This window comes from Microcaecilia unicolor, chromosome 1, assembly GCF_901765095.1.
Source record: "Microcaecilia unicolor chromosome 1, aMicUni1.1, whole genome shotgun sequence".
Classification (NCBI taxonomy): domain Eukaryota; kingdom Metazoa; phylum Chordata; class Amphibia; order Gymnophiona; family Siphonopidae; genus Microcaecilia; species Microcaecilia unicolor.
In genome coordinates, this window is record NC_044031.1 from 456,786,213 (window position 1) to 456,805,818 (window position 19,606).

The 19,606-nt window shown below is 42.0% G+C and overlaps 1 protein-coding gene across 1 annotated transcript in view; it reads right to left on the bottom strand.

Annotated features, from left to right (window-relative positions):
* The window catches only part of MYOM1 (myomesin 1), a 277,203-nt gene extending 257,833 nt beyond the window's left edge, over window positions 1-19,370 (bottom strand). The window contains exon 1 of the mRNA XM_030213070.1: window positions 19,214-19,370. The gene's annotated coding sequence lies outside the window, so the exon portion shown is untranslated. The remainder of the gene's footprint in view (window positions 1-19,213) is intronic.
* Window positions 19,371-19,606: the final 236 nt, after the last annotated feature.

Genomic DNA, 19,606 nt, shown 5'->3' on the forward strand with positions numbered 1-19,606 from the left:
GCTATGAATCTTAAAAGTAGAGTAATATACTTTTTTTTAAAATGATGTCTTTCCACCAACAGATGTTAAACTTACAAATGTCAAGCACGTAAATCTCAATAGTGTGCCACATCAATCATGTGAACTATGCACAATCAAATACAAGTGAAATGTGACATGACATACAACCACATTGTAACATAAAGGTAAAAGTCTGTGAATTCAAACACGGTCCAGAGAATAACGGACACATGCCTATCAAGGGGTAAAGCAAAACCTCCCCTAGCTAGTAATTGCACATGCAAAACTGCCTAAAAATAAAAATATGAAAGAGCTGGAACTAAAAGCCAAAAGAATGACATTCTAAAAGAAAGGCAACTTACGAAAAACAAGACAATAATAGTAATCACTAATAATGAGTACCCATCACATTACTTATATAATAAATATTTATTTTAGAAGGCCCATCAATAGGTGGATAGAGACAAACAATCAGTTGTATCTTCTGGCTCTACTTGTCATCAGTCTTGGCTCTATTATCATCATCAGTCCAAAATTAATTCTACAAATTTTCATCACTTTTTCTTCTTTTCAAATTTGATCTTCCCCCGCTTTTCACAGTAATTATCTTAAAATATTTTCCTTCTCTTGCAAGTCAGGCTATCAACCTTGAATAATCCAAAGTAACCCCCATCCGACATAGCACTATGTTTCGCTAGTCCAGATGCATCAAAGAGTAAGGTTGACAGCCTGACTTGCAAGAGAAGGAAATTTTGATGGTTGGGCTGTATCCACCTACTGATGGTCCTTCTAAAATAAATATTTATTGTACAAGCAATGTGATGGATACTTATTATTAGTGATTGTTTGAAATCCCTTCTTTTTGAAGTTTTTTGGAGACCACAATTTATTGATTTACAATAAAATAGTAAGGCAGTACTTCTAAACAGCAGCTCCTGAAAGGCAAAAATTATGGGGGCAGAGCCATAGCTTCTCACCTCATTTCCACAATTAAAAAGTGCAATCAGCCATCTTGAAAAATAGGACTAATTATGCAAACACTGGGGTCCTTGTACTATTGTGTGCTGAAAGATCCCAAAACATCTTCAAAAACATATATAAACAGGATGGAGTCGGTCCAGAGGGTGGCTACTAAAATGGTCAGTGGTCTTCGTCATAAAGATCTCAATATGTATACTTTGGAAGAAAGGCGGGAGCAGGGAGATATGAGAGGGACATTTAAATACCTATGTGGAGTCTCTTTTATTTGAAATGAAGCTCTGGAATGAGGGCTGAAAGGGAATAGACTCAGAAGTAACTGGAGGAAACATTTCTTTATGGAAAGGGTGGTAAATTTATGGAATGGCCTCCCAGTAGAACTGGTGGAGACAGAAACAGTATCTGAATTCAAGAGAGATTGGGACAAGTACATAGGATCTCTAAGGGAGTGAAAGGGAGAACAGGTGGCATGGATGGGCCGAATGGATAGGCCATATGGTCTTCAGCTGCCTACATTTTCCTATGTTTCTATGATTATGCACTGATGTGAGATGCTGAATAGTTCTGGAACGTCTTTGTGGCAGTAATTATTTATAATGGTGTATTATAGAAAGGAGCTGCAGCTTGAGGTTTTCTATAAAAACTACCTGGTTCAACTGACAAGAACCATAAAGCTAAAACAATCACAACAACTATTGTCTGATCTAGTGCTAAAATTGTGGTGATACACAGTACACTTCCAAATACTTGTTGAAGAGTTAGCTATTATATGTTGATGGGACTGTCAAATACCCATTTTGGAAGTTGATTACTTTTGACAATAGGGGCTATTAACAACAGAGTAAGTAAAAAAATGTGTGGCCTGCAAAAATATCTGGAAGAGTGATGATGAAGAATATGGCAAAGAAGCCAGTGTATGAACTTGCAAAAATTTCACAAGCATGGCTTTAATTAGAACAAAACTGCATTAAAAAGTGCCCAAACCATTGAAAAATATCATCGTTTTAGCATGTTTTCCGCAGAAAAACCCTCGTGTGACAAAAATGAGCAAGTTTGCTGCTTTCCATATAGAAACATTTTGCACATAATCTTCTATGCATGAAATTTTACTAAAATTCTGAATTAATCAGCTGCTGCAATGCAATATCATGCAAAGAAGCTCATTAATTCAGAATCATGTGATAACTGATATGTAAAGATATCTTCACGAAATTTTATTACACCTTTTTGGCAAAAATGATCTGCTTAGGCCAGACCCTGCAGTACAGTTTCTGGCAAAAGTTTGCTATAGAGCTCATTTGCATACATAGCATATGGTTGCCAGAAATTGGGCCCTTGCCCCACTAGAAATCCCACTGTGTAGAACACTGATCACATTTTGTTTTTATGTACTGCTACTTCCAGTGCAAGTTTTCTAGCAAAAAAGGTGCCGATACTCAAATGCCAGGCCACCCTTCAGGGGTGGGGTGATCACTGAGGGACTCACTCCACAATAGCCAGGCCCCCTGCAACCAGTCACAGAATCTATGACAAGGCAGAATTGGTGTCTTGAGCCTGAGCTCTTTCATTGAAACTTGTGGTCCATGGGTCAATTTTAGAAGACACTGGAAAAGGTGCCGATACTCAGTACCCCCGAGTACCCCCTCAAAAAAAGCCCTTGCTACTTCTTGCTGTGACATTAATGCATCTGACAAAATTAGGCTCTTGCCATAACTATGAACTTGACTCAAGCGCCAGAGCAGGTTGATGGTACCAGGCTGTTCCAACTGAAACTTCTACAACATAGTGTTCGATGAGGGTTCTTAGAATCAGTGTGAAAACAAATAAAAATCTCCAGCAATCCAACTATTAGCTTTGCCCAGTACTGACATGAGTGGACAGCGCAGCTTTATCTTTTCATGGCTCAAAATGTGTTCAGTGCCAGATGCTTTCAATTTGTCATCACTATCTTCATTATCAATAAATATGTCTTCAGAAGAGGAGCCCCATTTGTCTTTGGCACCATCGCTAGGATTTTCTTTTCCTTGATGACATCTTCCCTACTGACTTGTTACTGCAAACAGATCTTACTGCTCCTCATGCTCGGGCCCTTAGAATTGCATTTCACTGCAATGATTATTGTCAGATTTATAACAACTGATGAAAGAAGTTTCTGCAGTGTGTGGAAATGAGACTTACGGTAAGTATGTGGGTTTTTTTTTTTAAACATTTTTTATTTATTAATTTTCAAAATAGACCAGCAAACAATATCTTGGACAAGAAATAGTTACAAGCAGAAATATCAATGACATATTTAGGAAACAAATCAAGTCTTATCATGAATCAAAATGCAGCAAAGAATACTTTTAGCAGCCAACAATAAGATAAAGTATAAACAAAGGAAATCAAAATCCAAAAGGAAAAGACACCTAGCTGAATCTAATGGAAATTATAGGCTGAAAATGGCTTGCATAATTAACTTCTTACAATAATCTTTTTATGAATAGTTTTAGTTGCTCAGCATGTTTATGTATACGCTTTAAAAGAAAATAACGAAAAAAATTCTGCACCTGTAACTTCCTGTCGCATCTGCAGAAAGACCTTGCATCTATTCTGCATTTACATACCAAAACCAGGAAATGTATGGAAAGATTTCACATACAAAGCATTCTTCGACTTGAAGTATACTTTAAAAATATAACTTTTATCTGTTTCAAAGACATAGGTGATCTATAGGTTGTCATGTTGCAACACGACCTCTCCATAGTATCTTGTTTATTGATGTGAGAATGAGTTGCTAAGTAGGAAGAAAATACTACATCCTAGTGCTGGTAATGTGAAGTTACTTGGGGGCTCTTTTTCTAAAGGGTTGGCATGCAGCCAATCCAGAACTATTACCGGGCTACTGCAGGAGCACGGCAGTAGTTCCCACCAGAGGTGTATCTGGACTCCGGCGGTAGGGGGGGCCAGAGCCAGAGGGAGGGGGCACATTTTAGCCCCCCCCAACGACCCCCCCGCCGCCGCTGCCATTGCCAGAACCCCCCCCCCGCCATTGCCAGATCCCTCCACCAACGATTCTCCACCCTCCCCCTCCGCCGTCAACCCTCCCCCGCTGCCGTTGTTTACCTTTGCTGGCGGGGGACCCCAACCCCCCACCAGCTGAGGTCCGCTTGCCACCTTTAAAGATATTTCTTCAGGTGGCGGGGGACCCCAACCCCCGCCAGCCGACCCGACGTCTTTAAAGTTCTTCTTCGGCCTCCCTGGCCATGCTGTAGTTCATAGCTGTTCAATCCAGTTCAGAGTCTGACGTCCCAGCACGTTGTACGTGCAGGACAACGTGCTGACGTCAGACTCCGAACTGGATTGAACAGCTATCAACTACAGCACGGCCACGGAGGCCGAAGAAGAACTTTAAAGACGTTGGGTTGGCTGGCGGGGGTTGGGGTCCCCCGCCAGCTGAAGAAATATCTTTAAAGGCGGCAAGTGGACCTCGGCTGGCGGGAGGGGGGGGGTCCCCGCCAGCAAAGGTAAACAACGGCAGCGGGGGAGGGTTGACAGTGGTAGGGGGTCCAGGGTGAAATCTGCAGGGGCCCAGGCCCCTGTGGCCCCACGCAGGTATGCCCCTGGTTCCCACCCCCAGCGCATGTCATTTCCGGTGCTACCAAAAAGTTTCTATTTTTGTTGTGCCGGTGCTTACCTAGCGGTAATCGAGTAGTGCCTTGCGCTGCATGGATACTGCCGGGTTAACGCGGGGGCCCTTACAGCTCTTTCAGTGGGAGGTAGTAAGTGCTCCTCCCATGAAATGGCACGGCCATTTCTTTTCCAGAACAGCCAGCCTTTTGCCCGCTGCAGTAAAAAGAGGCCTCAACGCACGTCAAAAACACACCCCTTTCCAGAACACCAAGTATAGTATGTGGCTCTTTTCATGGGTTGGAGAATTGATCACCTGTGTGAATCCTAATGTCCAGGAAGATAGCTGTTAATGGTTAATGCAGTTGCCTGAGAACCAGGGGAATTGGGTTCAATTCGCCCTGCAGCTCCTTGGAACACTGGGGAAGTCAGTTTGGGGCCCTTTTACAAAGGGCTTGCCGTGAGCCATTGGGCTTGGTGCGCAATTCAAAACTATCGCAGGAACCTGGCAGTAGTTCAAATTTCTGGCACTACAAAAATATCTTGTATCTTGCATTTCTCTGTATATATATTTTTATTCTAATATCAGTTTGTTCTTAATTTGAGATTCAAAGGTTATTGTTTTACTTCTCTGTTTTGATGTGTCTCTTTACATACTAACTTGTATACATTTTTAACATATATATCCTTATTTATTTTTTTGTATACAATATTTTGATTGCTAATAGGAGACTTTTGGGCTCATTTTCGAAAGAGGACGCCATCTTTTGACATAAATCAGAAGATGGACGTCCTTCTCCCAGGGATGTCCAAATCAGTATAATCGAAACCCGATTTAGGATGTCTCCAACTGCACTCCATTGCAAGGACGGCCAAAGTTCAAGGGGGCATGTCGGAGGCGTAGGAAAGGTGGGACTTGCGTGTGCTTAACACTTGGATATCTTTGACCCATAATCGAAAAAAACAAGGGCGTCCCTGACGAACACTTGGACGTTTTCACCCGGACATGTTTTTGTTACGACTAGGGCTCAAAAAGGTGCCCGAAATGACAAGATGACCACCGGAGAGAATCGGTGATGACCTCCCGTTACTCCCCCAGTGGTCACTAACCCCCTCCCACCCTCAAAACATCTTTCAAAATATTTCGTGCCAGCCTCAGATGTCATACTCAGGTCCATGACAGTGCATGCAGGTCCCTGGAGCAGTTTTAGTGGCTACTGCAGCGCACTTCAGACAGGCGGACTCAGGCCCATACCCCTCCACACCTGTTACATTTGTGGACGGAACAGCGAGCTCTCCAAAACCCACCACAAACCCACTGTACTCATATATAGGTGCCCCCTTCAAGGGCTATGGTAGTGGTGTACAGTTGTGGGTAGTGGGTTTTGGGGGCTCAGCACACAAGGTAAGGGAGCTATGCTCCTGGGAGCAATTTCTGAAGTCCACTGCAGTGCCCCCTAGGGTGCCCGGTTGGTGTCCTGGCATGTCAGGGGGACCAGTAGTGCACTACAAATGCTGTCTCCTCCCATGACCAAATGGCTTGCATTTGGCCATTTTTGACATGGATGTCTTTGGTTTTGAAAATCGCCGAAAGTCAGAAACGTCCATGTCAAGGGACGACCAAATCTAGAGACGTACAAATTTAAGGATTTGGATGTCTCTGATGGTATTTTCAAAATGAAAGATGGACATCCATCTTGTTTTGAAAATACTGGTTTCCCCGCCCCTGGATATCACCGGTTTGCAAGGATGTCCAAATCGCAACTTTCGAAAATGCTCCTCCATGTTTCATGACTTGTCTGAGAATATATTTGATGTGATAGATTCCAAGGTATGTATCATTTATACCCCTTTATTAGATTTATTTATGGACTACTAGTAAAAGTGTCCCGTTTCGAACAGAAAGGAAACAGGCGCTAGCAAGGTTCCAGGGCCCCCCCCCCTCCCCTCTCTCTCGTCTCAGGACCCCCCACCCTCTCTCATCTCAGGACCCCCACCCTCTCTCATCTCAGGACCCCCTCTATCTCTCTCCCTCATCTCAGGACCCCCCTCTATCCACGCCCCCCCCCCCTCCGATTTCCTCCACCCAGCGCCTCCCTTCCTCTGTGTCTGTGGCCTGCGAGTGCAAGGAGGACGTGTGCTGTTTAAAACGTTTTACCTGCTGCTCGGCCACCAACACTGAAGTGCAGCAAGTACAGATGCCACTTCAGACAGACTGTGGTTTCAGCTGTTCCTCTGGTCCCGCCCTCATTTCCTGTTTGCAGAAACTGAGAGTGATTGCGATTGCCTGTGGTTGGTCCCTTCTCCTTCTGACGTCGCGTTTCTTTCCCTGGCAACTATACAGAGTTCCCTTGAGGGCAGGGCAGTGATCAGGAGTGCGATTACGAACCCTACGAACACTACACGGCTTCACTGCCACGCTGCCACGGAGTCAGCTTCAGAACGTTGGAGGTGCGAATTATTATATTAGATCATTACTTTTATTGATTATGGTTTTTGTTTTCTATTTATTTATTTATAATTTCTTTAGACCCCTGATGCAGGTCATTAGGGCCGAAACACGAGTCGCCGGGTCCCCTTTATTGTTATTGAAGACTGTTATTTAATAAAGATTTTTCCTGGACACCATCTGCAAGAGATTCCTTTTCTCCTCTACTGTTTGATGCCTGGTGCTTTTCTTCAGTGGAATTTTTCTTCTGTTTGTGTTTGAACCACTAGGTTAAACAGGAACCCTTACCGTCCCCTAAATAGGTGGCAGTAAGGGCCCCTCCAAATGGCGGCACACCAATCCCTGTGGTTAGCGCAAGGCCATTTCCTATTTTAAAAACCCAGCCTTTTACCTGGTACAGTAAAAAGGGACCTCGGTGCACATCAAAAACATGCGCTGATGCTACTGCAGGCTCCCTTTTACCGCAATTTGATAAAGGGGACCTGTGGAGGGGCATAATCGAAAGGGGCGCCAAAGTTTTCCTGAGGACGTCCTTGCAGGATGTCCCGGCAAAGGGGCAGGGAAACCCGTATCATCAAAACAAGATGGGCGGCCATCTTTCATTTCGATAATACGGTCGGGGACACCCAAATCTCAACATTTAGGTCGACCTTAGAGATGGTCGTCCCCGTTTTTCAGCGATAATGGAAACCGAGGACGCCCATCTCAAATGACCAAATGCAAGCCCTTGGTTGTGGGAGAAGCCAGCATTCGTAGTGCACTAGTCCCCCTGACATGCCAGGACACCAACCGGGCACCCTAGAGGGCACTGCAGTGGATTTCAGAAATTGCTCCCAGGTGCATAGGTCCCTTACCTTGTGTGATGAATCCCCCAAAACCCACTCCCCACAACTGTACACCACTACCATAGCCCTTAGGGATGAAGGAGGGCACCTACATGTGGGTTTCTGGTGGGTTTTGAAGGGATCACATTTACCACCACAAGTGTAACGGGTAGGGGGGATGGGCCTGGGTCTGCCTGTCTGAAGTGCACTACACCCACTAAAACTGCTCCAGGGAGCTGGGTGTGACATTAGAGGCTGGCAAAAAATATTTTTAAAGTTCTTTTTTTTAGGGTGGGAGGGGGTTATTGACCACTTGGGGAGTAAGGGGAGGTCATCCCCGATTCCCTCCGGTGGTCATCTGGTCAGTTTGGGCACCTTTTTGAGGATTGGTCGCAAGAAAAAATGGACCAAGTAAAGTCGGCCAAGTGCTTGTCAGGGACGCCCTTCTTTTTTCCATTATCGACCCAGGACGCCCATGTGTTAAGCACACCCTAGTCCCGCCTTTGCTATGCTTCCGACACGCCCCCATGGACTTTGGTCGTCCCCACAATGGAAAGCAGTTGAGGATGCCCAAAATCTGCTTTCGATTATGCTGATTTGGGCAACCCTGGGAGAAGGACGCCCATCTCCCGATTTGTGTCGAAAGATGGGCGCCCTTCTCTTTCGAAAATAAGCCTGATAGCCGTCCACTGTCACGGGTACAAAATAAGTACCTGTATATAATATATAAACTGCTTTGACTATAACCACAGAAAGGTAGTATAGCAAATCCCATTCCATTTCCCGGAAGGTTGTTGCTCTTTGAGTCCTAGGAGTTAGTGCTGTTATGGTATGATACGGTTCTGAGTGCACTTTAATATAATTTTAGTTTGGGTCATAACATCAGACAGGGTTTTAGAACATTTTGCAAGATCTGATGTGTGTTGAGGTGGTCACTTTTCTGCAGACTTATGTCTGATCAGGTTTAAATTATGAGACACTGTCTATTGAGGGATCATTAAACACAGTTGAATTGTTTCCATAGATATGTACAGTACAGTCATGATTATCCGTCGTAAATGGGATAGTCCCGTTGTTGGATAAGTGAAAAGTCAGTTAATACAGAAAACACAGCACAAACCTCTCAAACAATGCATAAAGAAAGACATAGAATTCCCAATTTTCAAAAATTGCTCTAATACAAAGATTTTTCAGAGAAATAAACGTGATGATGCCACTGGGGGGGTCTGTCGGATATGCCACATGGTTGGATTAGCGAAGTTTGGATAATTCAGACTGTACTGTATGTGGTTTAATTTTAGTAAGTGCATGAAATAGTTGAGTTTAAAATAAGTAACTTGTCATCCATGATGCAGAAATCCATTTTTAGGTGCATGTGTCAATAAAAGTAGCCAGCAGCCCTTCTTTGGCTTCAGTCCCTCCACCACTGTGCCAAATTTATACCCTGAATGCACCTCAAGAGAAACATCACTCATTGGTCTTCAATCTCACTCACCGGAGTAACAAATCTGACTTTTTCGGATAGGCCACCCTTGGTGTCTCTACAGATGAGGATGAAGATAAGAGTAAAGGCCTTTGGCCTCAGCTGTAAGGATGCCACTAAAGAATTTGGCAAGAAGAATAGCAGTGGAATTTAGAGGGTGAAAACCAAACTGAAATGGATCTAGAACAATTTGAGATGAAAGCCTCAACAGCAACCATGAATGGTGTATTCCAGAAGTTTGGATAAACAAGGGAGGAGGAAGAGGAGGCAATAGATAGCAGGACTAGTAGGATCCAGTGAAGGTTTTTTGAGGAGTGGTTTGATCATAACAAGTTTGAAGGAAAAGGGAAGAGTTGCAGTGGCGAGTGAGCAATTGTGGATGTGACCAAGGGAGGGGATGACCAAAGAGGATATTGAACTGAGGAGCTGGGTGGGAATTGGGTCAAAAACAAGTAATGAGTTTGGGAGATAAGAAGGGCTGCTCCTAAGTCTAGACAGAAAATAAAAAAGGAATGGAGGCAGAGGGATTTTCTTTTTTTCATAGGATACTTTCTTTATGATGCTGCTGCTACTCGTTTTAGTGCTTTAATATTATTGTTATAAATTATTTTCTGTAAGGTGTCATGTTTTTTTTTTTTTTTTTTTTTACCATAGACACATAAAAGCACAGCCTCAGTAAATCAGGCCTTAAGATGTGATCATCCAGCTCTGCAGTGTAAGGCATGTTGTTTTTGTTTTGCAGACTGGAAAATAAGTGAAAATCTTGAAACTAAATTTGAAAAGAGCACAGAAAAAATAGTCATTGGTTCCTGTTTCCTCCCATGGCCAATCCAGGTGACAAACACCTGGCAGAATACCAAGGATAAGCAGTGGATTTATTTCCAACAAATAATTACTTCACAATATACATAAAGTCCACATTCAATTGCTGATATACAATAACTCCCCCCCCCCCCCCCCTCCCCCAGAAAAGAAGGGAAAAGCCTCAGAACCTCATCTGGAGCATTGATTTCACTCCAGACTGGATAGGGTAGTTATTTCACAGGCTTAAAAAAAAACCTTCTTACAATTATTTTAATTCTCAAAAACTTTGACCAATTACTGCCGAATAAGCCCCTGGCACTAAAAAATCCAAAATTATTTTTTTGAGCTGGAAATGCTGTGCCGTGAGAGTTGGCACTACCACTGGGCTCCTGTGGTAGATCGGTGGTAGGGCCGAATTGCCACATGCCAAGCCTGCGGCTTTGTAAAAGGGCTCCTAAACTTGTTGTCTCAATTTTATACCATTTTTAAAAAAAAATTTAAGAACTTATCTGAGCACTTGCCGTCAGCCTACTGAATCCCATCAACGGTGGCAGTGTTTCACTTAGGGACCCTGTTACAAAGGGGCAGTAAGTCCAAGGCTTACCACTCACTAAAAGGGAAGTATCGCCAGGCTACTGCAACAGCCTGGCGGTAGTTACCACCCCCAGGACACGCCATTTCCAGTGCTACAAAAATATTTACATTTTTGTAGCACCGATATGTACCCAGTGGTAATTAGGCAGTGCCGCGCACTGCCTGGTTACTGCAGGGGTAGCGCAGGAGCCCTTACCGCCACCTTAATGGGTAGCAGTAAGAGCTCCCACCCGAAATGGGCATGCAGCAAGTGCGTCACTTGCCGCATGTCCATTTCTTAAGAAAAAAAACCTGCCTTTTATCTGCTGCGGTAAAAGGGGCCTCGGCTTGCATCAGACCCCTTTTACCACAGCTTTGTAAAAGGACCCCTTAATGCTGCTTCAGGGTATACGGAATCAGTGTGTTTTAAATCGGCATGAAATCCTTTTGCTCATCAGCTCAGCAAAAAGCTGCTTTTCCTCCAGGAACTTGTCTAAACCTTTTCTAATCCCAGCTACAATAGCTGCTTTTATTACATCCTCTGGCAACAAATTCCAGAGCTCAACTATGCACTGAGAAAAATATTTTCAATGATTTGTTTTAAACATATTGCTTAGTAATTTCATGGAGTGTGTTCTAGTCTTTGTACTTTTTGAAAGAATAAACAACCAATTCACATTTACCACTCATTATTTTATAGATCTCTATTATATCTCCTTTCAGCTGTCCCTTCTCCAAGCTTAAGAACTACAACCTCTTTAGCCTTTCCTCATAGGAGAGTTTCCATCCCCTTAATCATTTTGGTCACTATTCTCTGTACTTTTTCTAATTCCACTATATCTTTTTTGAGATGCAATGACCAGAATTGAACACAATACTCAAGGAAAAAGGTTTAGAGAAAGTATGACACAAAACGGAGCTAGAACTCTTTATGGTGTTGCATTAATCAGGATGGTGTTTGGATTGTTGTCCTTTTGAAAGGTCAGCAGCTATGCCAAACATTGTAACGGTATATAGCATTATTTTACCATATGCTGCAGGTGAATCAGTTATTATGGACCTTTTTTAAAATAAATACCACATTTTAAAAAATGAATACCACATTTACGCCTGTGTTTACAAAGGCGCACTAAAGGCGTGTTAGTGTTTTTACGTGTTAAATGCTAACATGTGTCAAATGCTAATGCACCTATAGAAATGTATTGGCGCATTAGCGTTTAACGTGCCTTAACTTTATAGGCATGTTAACATGAAGGCGCCTTAGTAAACATACCCCTTAGCTACCATGGAAGTACTGATGACACCTCTAGTTTTATTCCTGTATGTCTGTATGTCTATAATTGGTACTTTGGATGTTGAATTATAAGCTCAAATTAAATTCTGAGACAACTAACCCCCTGTTTAGAAAGCCCCACTAGCGGCTGTCGGTACACTAATATCAGTACAGCCCATTCACTTTGAATGGGCTGTTGGCATTGCCGCACGGCTTTGTAAACAGGAGGGTACATTTTTGCTTCTAGACAATAATCCTGATCCACTAGTTGATCACATTATTGTAGACCAAGTTAAATATCTTATTTCTCCCGTTATTAAATATTGCGAATTCTCTTGGATCAAACTCTTTCATTAGAACCTCAAGTTAATTCTGTAGTTCAAAAGTTATTTCTTTTTTATGAGGAATTTGAGAAGAATCAGAAAATGCTGCTTGTCCAAGCTTTACTCTTGTCTAAATTAGACTACTGTAACCTGATTTTTAAAGGGTCTTCTAGGTATAATCTTCAACATTTATAGATGATTCAAAATACCGCAGTCAGATTGATTTAGTCCTTATGTAGATATGATAGGATTTCTAAATTCTATATGGACCGCCATTGGCTTCCGATATAGGCCAGGATTTTGTTTAAATTTTCTTGTACTTCATATCATGTTTTATACGGTGACTGTCCAGAGTATTTATCATCCCATTTCAAATTTTCAAGCTCTTCTAGGAATAGAAGAACTATAAATTATTCTCCTTTTGCCTTTCCATCAGTTAAGGGCATTAAGAGGTTTTAAGGTTTGTGACATGCTTCTTGCTTATTAGGCTCCTAAAATTTGGCAGTCATACGCAGATTGCTTTTTGAACAATTTAGAATATGCACATTTTAGAAAGATGTAAACGTCTTTTCTTTTTAAAGACTTTCTTGTTATTACTAATTAAGTTTTTTCTGATGTAATGTAAACCGCTTCAAACCACTGGTGTTAGTGGTACATAAATTGTAACCTGTGACCTGTATTTTTAACAGCTGTAACAGATGGGAAACATTTTCGGCTCCCATTCACTGATAAATTACATTGTACTGTGGACTAGGAATAAAGTACTTCCATGGAGAACGAGAATAATAAACAGAAAATAACCCTGATACATTTGACAGTGCATCTGAAAAACTGTTGGGGCCATTTTACAAAGGCGTAATAGGCTCTATGCGCTTGCAGCACGCACCCAGGGTAGCACGCTCCTCTGGCGGTAATTTCAGATTTGGCATGCACCCATACCACTGGGACAAATTATTATTTTATATTTCCTACTGCAAGTGGCGTTTCTGACGTTAATCAGCAGTTGGTGCATGCTGACCGGTCACTGCATGTCTAGCGCATGAGCCCTTACCACTAGGTCAATGGGTAGCATTAAGGGCTCAGGCCGTAAATAGGTACGTGCTGGTTTCAGTTTTACCAAAGGCCCTTTACCCAGACCATTGAAAAAAAAAAGCCCTTTTTCCCAGATGCGGTAAAAACTGGCACAGGGCGCACCAAAAATACATTCCCACACTACCACAGGCCACTTTTTGCCATGGCTTAGTAAAAGGACCCCTTACAGCAACCAGATAGCACAGTTTGTAGACCTAATCCAGATATGTAAGGCCTATTGAGCTATAGTTCATCTTCAAATTATGCTTCCTGGTCTTTCTTATTCTTCATGTTCAATATCTAAGCTATATGACTCATCTTGTTCATCTATCTGTAAGAAATAGTGACATCCTGGCCAGACACTATTTGAATCTTAACTTTCTCTCTATTAAAAATGTAGTACAGTATATAAGTCCAGCCTATCAAGGCATTTTACATCGTAATAAAAAAAAATGGTGGAATTCTTTGCCCTATCATATAAGATGACTGTAATAGAAGTGAATTTTAAAGATTGTTTTTCAACTCTGCCTTGACCGACAAGTGCACCGGGGGTCTGTATTTTTGAATGCTGTTTGTGTGAAGAAGATAAGACACAGCTCTAATTAATTTGGTATGTGAAGGGGGAGGTGGAGCCTGTTTCGTGTTCAGACTGGCCACCTGGACTGAGAAACATGTGACCACATTCCCGCAGTATGGCTTGTTTACCTAAACAGAGAAATCCTCAAGCATTCTATAATTTTCCTTAGCTCTGAACATGTGTTCTAAGCCTAATAAAAAAGGGAGTTTCTGTCAGTGAAATTGGGAGCTCATCTGTGAGTAATGTACATACTGCACAGAGAATCATATTTCTTGGTCAAAGAAACTCCTGACTTTCACTGTGAACAGGACCTCCCCAGCTGATGATAAGAGCCTGGATGATGTAAGGACCAGTAATGTAGGTATAGATATGATGTAGGTATAGTGTATTGTTCCTTTCCTGGTCAAACTCCTAGCATTGCTTGGATGTAGGGACCAGTGATATAATGATTGTTTATAGATAGGTATTGCTTAAATCAGTGTGTATATATCTTAATCATTGTGTATTTTAGAACCTCTAATAAGTCTCATTTACCTAATACAAATCCAAAAGAATCCATAGTAATTACTGAGTAGTCTGTGTCAGTAAAGCAGGCTGTAAAACCAGGTCAGAACAGATGACTTACCAATTACAAAGTATTTCATAAACAGCTAAAAACCCTTTTGTTTCAAAACTTTGTTGCTTAATAAGTACTGTATGGGAAACTTGATGCTGTGATACCCCGGGAATAGCTTGGCTTCTTGTACTATATAAACTGTGCTGAACTCGGCAGGCTAGTGCGGGTTATAAGTAGCCCAATGTAAATGTAATAAATGAATAATGACCTCATTTTTACATAACCTTAACTCACAGAAAGAATAATGCATGCCAGTTTTATTAGATTCTTTTCTGTACATAGATAATATACGACTTAGAGAAAGAGGAATAAAAATTGGTAAAAAGCTTTGAACATACATTTGGATTTCATTGAGACTTTTGGCACTATATGCATAGTAGCCTTACACGTAAGCTGAGTAGTCTATGATGGTAAACTGGGTTCAAAGTGGTTGAACAAGAGGCAACAGAAGGTAATGATAGAGACCTAATTTCAAGAAACGGGGAATTAGTCAGTAGATTGGATTCAGTTCTGTGTAATGGTTTTATCAGTAACACTGCAGAGGGCTTAATAGAAAAAGTTTAACCTTTGGCAGATGATACAATGATCTACAATATTGTGGACATAACGGATAGGATATAAGAAATAAGGAATGATCTAACAAAGCTCAAAAACAGCAGTTAAGAATTCAGGGCTTCTTTTACAATGCTGTGCTACCGATTCTCGGTGTGGCAAATGAGAGAGAGCCCATTCGATTCCTTTGATCTTCCTCTCATTTGCCACATGGGAATCACTAGTGCAGCTTTATAAAAGATGCACTCAGCAACTTAAGTCTAATGCATTTGAAGAAGAATGTCAAGAAAACTAAATGATGGGGATAAGGAACTGATTTCAAAGTGATCAGTAGTAAGAGCAGGAAGAATGTTAGAGTGCACAGAAGAAAAAAGAAAATGATACTGCCTCTGTACTGCTTGTTGGTAAGAATCATGGAGTATTCTGCAAGTGCAAAAGGCTATCAGCCCCATTGTAGACAGATCATAGCAGTAGGAATCAAAACATGCAGTTCAGTGCACCTCAAGTTCACCAGTATTTACAACAGAAACTACTAACGTACAGCCTGTTCTTAAATACACACAAAATGGACATTTATGCACCAGGCGTGTATAGAATAAACATTCACTTTAGAAAAATAAATGCATATAATATCAACAGGTTCAAAGCCAGCACATAACCGGTTACCTTTGTGAATTTAGAATTATAACTAAGTATTATCCTGATGCTGTCACAGTCACTGGTTTTCCTTGACAGTTTAGCATATGGGGAATGAAAAGCCACTGGGCATTAAGGAGGCAGCCCCTCCCCATCCTTCCAGTGGAGTGTTGCTCAATAGCAGTGGTTTATTTACCAGCTCCTAAACGTGCTTGGTAGCAGTTGTAACTTCAGACATCAATCTTTTAGGAACTTTTAGTCCCCTTCTGAAATGGGGAATAAATGTCTATGGACTTGTCGTACTATTGTCATATCCAAAACATGCCCAGACCATGCCCCTTGCCATTTGCACACACTAGGGTTTGATACATGCATATCCCGGCCTTATATAATGAGGACTTATGCAAGATAAAACTTTAAGTGCTGGTTTGTGCATATATCAAAGGTAAATAGGGATTTCAAAATGTGGGCCTATATCTCAGAAAAGATATGGACAAATTAGAGGCAATGCGAAAAAATTGGCTACCAGTGGTTCAGAGTTTACATCATGAGACTTAAAGACCTAAGTATATATATCCTAGAAGAAAGAAGTTATACCTGTCAGTGTTAATAAAACATGCTAAGCAATCATTTTTCAGTGGCAATCAAGTTCTACAACAAATGGGGCATATTATTTGACTCAACTGCGTTGACTTAGGAGTAATATAAGGCAGGGGTGGACTGAGAGTGGTCTGGGCCCCCAGGCACTGAGGATGGTGTAGGGCCCCGCCTGGCTGCCACCTGACACCCATCTACTGCCACAATGCTGCTCCCCCCCCCAGCCAACGCCCCCACTGCCCTAGTCCTACCTGAAGGGCCATGGTGGTCTGATGGTCTCTGTGGGGGGGGGGGGGGGGAGAGCATGTTCTTTCCTGTCCACTGAGCTGCAACTATTCCCCCATCTGCCGGTGCCGCTGTGTTTTCAAAATGGTGGTCGAGACTTGCGAGACTTCCACAGGGAGTCTCAGCCACCATTTTTTAAAATACGGCGGTGCCAGGCAGGAGGAATAGCGGCAGCACAACAGGCAGAAAAGAACATGTCCCCCCCCCCCCCTCACAGAGGCCAATAGATCACCAGCAGCGTGCCTTGAAAGGTAGGATAAGGGAGGGCTATAGTGTGCGGTGGTCATTCGGGCAGGGCCTCTGGGCCCCCCGGGCACTGCCCGGTTGCCTGAATGGTCAGTCCTCCCCTAATACAAGGAAATATTTCTTCACAGAAAAGGTGATTGATAACACAGGACAGCCTTCTAATAGAGAAGATGAAGACCACAACAGTAACAGAATTCAAGAAAATGTGAATTGAGTGTCACCAGGATGACTACTAGAAATAGATCTATAATTAGCCAGGGTCCTGAGCTTTGAAACAAATTACCCAAGGAGATAAGAGAGATCATATGCTATCATAGCTTTAGAAAGGTGATAAAAATGTTTTTGTTTAACCAATATTTAATGGATCCGTTGGCTGATAGGTCTTTTCTGGTTTATCCATTGTAATTTTTACCTCAACCCAACTTGATTGAATCTTATCTTCCCTATCCCAATACAACATTTTGTACTAATCCCGTACCAGAATTGACGAATGCCTTCGCGGTATTATGTAAGCCACATTGAGCCTGCAAATATGTGGGATACAAAAGTAACAAATAAATAATTTGGTGGGATTTATTCACCTTGGGTCTGGGCTCCACCTTGAGCCTTTATAGGTAAATGTCCAGATTAAATTAGATTACAAACACAAAGAATCCTCACATCAGGAAGGCTCTATGGTGCTGCATCAAGCCTAGCAGACTCAAGGAGTCTTGCATCATCTGCTGCTGCTGATTCGACTTTAGTTGCTCACCTTTCCAACTGCAAGCTGAAGATGAATTGTAAATTCAGCTACAATAGGTATTTCCCTGCCTGAGAGAGTTTACAATCTGTGTGGGCCTGATTTAATAACATTGTAATGTGTGTTACGTCACGTAACACACATTACAATGTTATTACGTTGGGCTTGCATGAAATAAGGTGTATTAAATCACATTAGGGTGACTTGCAGGCTTATTTTCAAAGCACTTTGGGAGGCTAAGTTCCATAGGTTTCTATGGAACTTTGGGAGGCTAAGTGCTTTGAAAATATGCCTCTTGGTAACTCTAGCCCTAACTTTGTACCCAAACCAATGAAGGGTAAAGTGATTTGCCCAAGGTCACAAGGAGAACCTGTAGAGAAGTGGGATTTGTGCCCAAGCTTCTCTGGCTAAGTGCACTGTACTAACCACTGGGCATAATTTTCCCAGTGCTTTTGTTTCTGCATTTCCTCAGTGCACCCTAATCCCATTTTTGCTTAATTTCCCTACTGCATAGCAATTCATGCCATAGACGTGACCTCAATATTCATAGCCAGTGATATAAATACATATGTGAATACATTTATATCTTCTAGATCTATATGTGACATTGAGGAAAAGTAAGCTGGTGCAATGCTGATGCCATAGCCAGGAGCTCTCTGTTTTTAAAACGTGCAGTTCTTTTCTTTACCCTAAAGTAGACATCTTTTCTTAACAATGACTGAATTTCTCTAATGAAAATATGCTTTATCAAATTCATGGCTAGCCACCCAGCCAAAAAATGCATAGAATAGGTTGCTATGTATTGTCAGTTGGTAGATACTGTATTAAGACCAGATATATCCAGAACATATACTATAACACTCTCATTGGATATACTTTCCCGTCTCTTTTGGTGACTAGGGGCAAAAAAGAAACCTAACCTGAAATCCTTCACAATAAAAATCCACTGTCAGTATCAACTTAAACTAAACCTCTTCTGGTGAGTTGTGCATTTCTTCTCAATAAAGAGGGGCCCCTTTAACTATCGGCTTCTTAGCATCTAGTGCATGCTAAGCTTTAGTAAAAGGGCCCCAGAAAGAGGAAAAAATTGTCTCCAACGTAAAATAAATTGTTTTTAGGAGTTCATAGAATTTTTGGATTCTTTCATAAACATTACACACCTTGCAAACTGAAAATATGTTTCTTCTATCTTCCATAGATCTCATCTACCTCATCTAATGTATGTAATATACTTGAACATAACTCTTGAGCTGCTAATGAAAAGGCGAACTAAATCCAGAAAAATAAATGATGTTATTATGGGATTGCAGCTGCCATATGGTACTGGCCAAGTTTTCCTTCAGCTGTTTCATGCTTGGATTTCTCTTTGCTGTTACTGTACTCAACTGACATTTATTTGTTGCATTTGTATCCCTCATTTCCCCACCTCTTTGCAGGCTCAATGTGGCTTACATACATGCAAAGAGGTCTGAAGGAAGCTACCGTAAAATCAGCCTACCCCTGTGACCGCAGCCTGAGACAACTTGGAACTGAGGCTACCAAATGTTGCATAGTTTCCTCTTGAAAGTGAGTACTTACCAAGGTTGGATGAACTAGTCAAGTCCTGGAATGGGTTGGGAAGTGAGCGGTAGAGAGAAAAATCCAGCAAAGTTGAATCCAGCAAAGAGATAGGCAGGACCAGTGTGATGGACTGGACTCCTGGTCCAGAGCAAAAATAATGCCTGCAGCCAGTGGAATGTCAGCACCTCAGTCCAGACCTTTTAAGGCCTGCAAGGCTGTTAAATATAGCAGAAAAGGGGGGGGGAGGGGGAATGAGAGACAGAAACAGCAGAGACTGCTATCATTCTCTACACACCCACTTACACTGTGACAGAAGCTTCAAGCAATGGCTTCCATGCTCTTCAGGGAGCCTATACACTTTCAACCACTCTCTGTAGATTAGATCAGAATTTGTTTTACAAATACCCACCC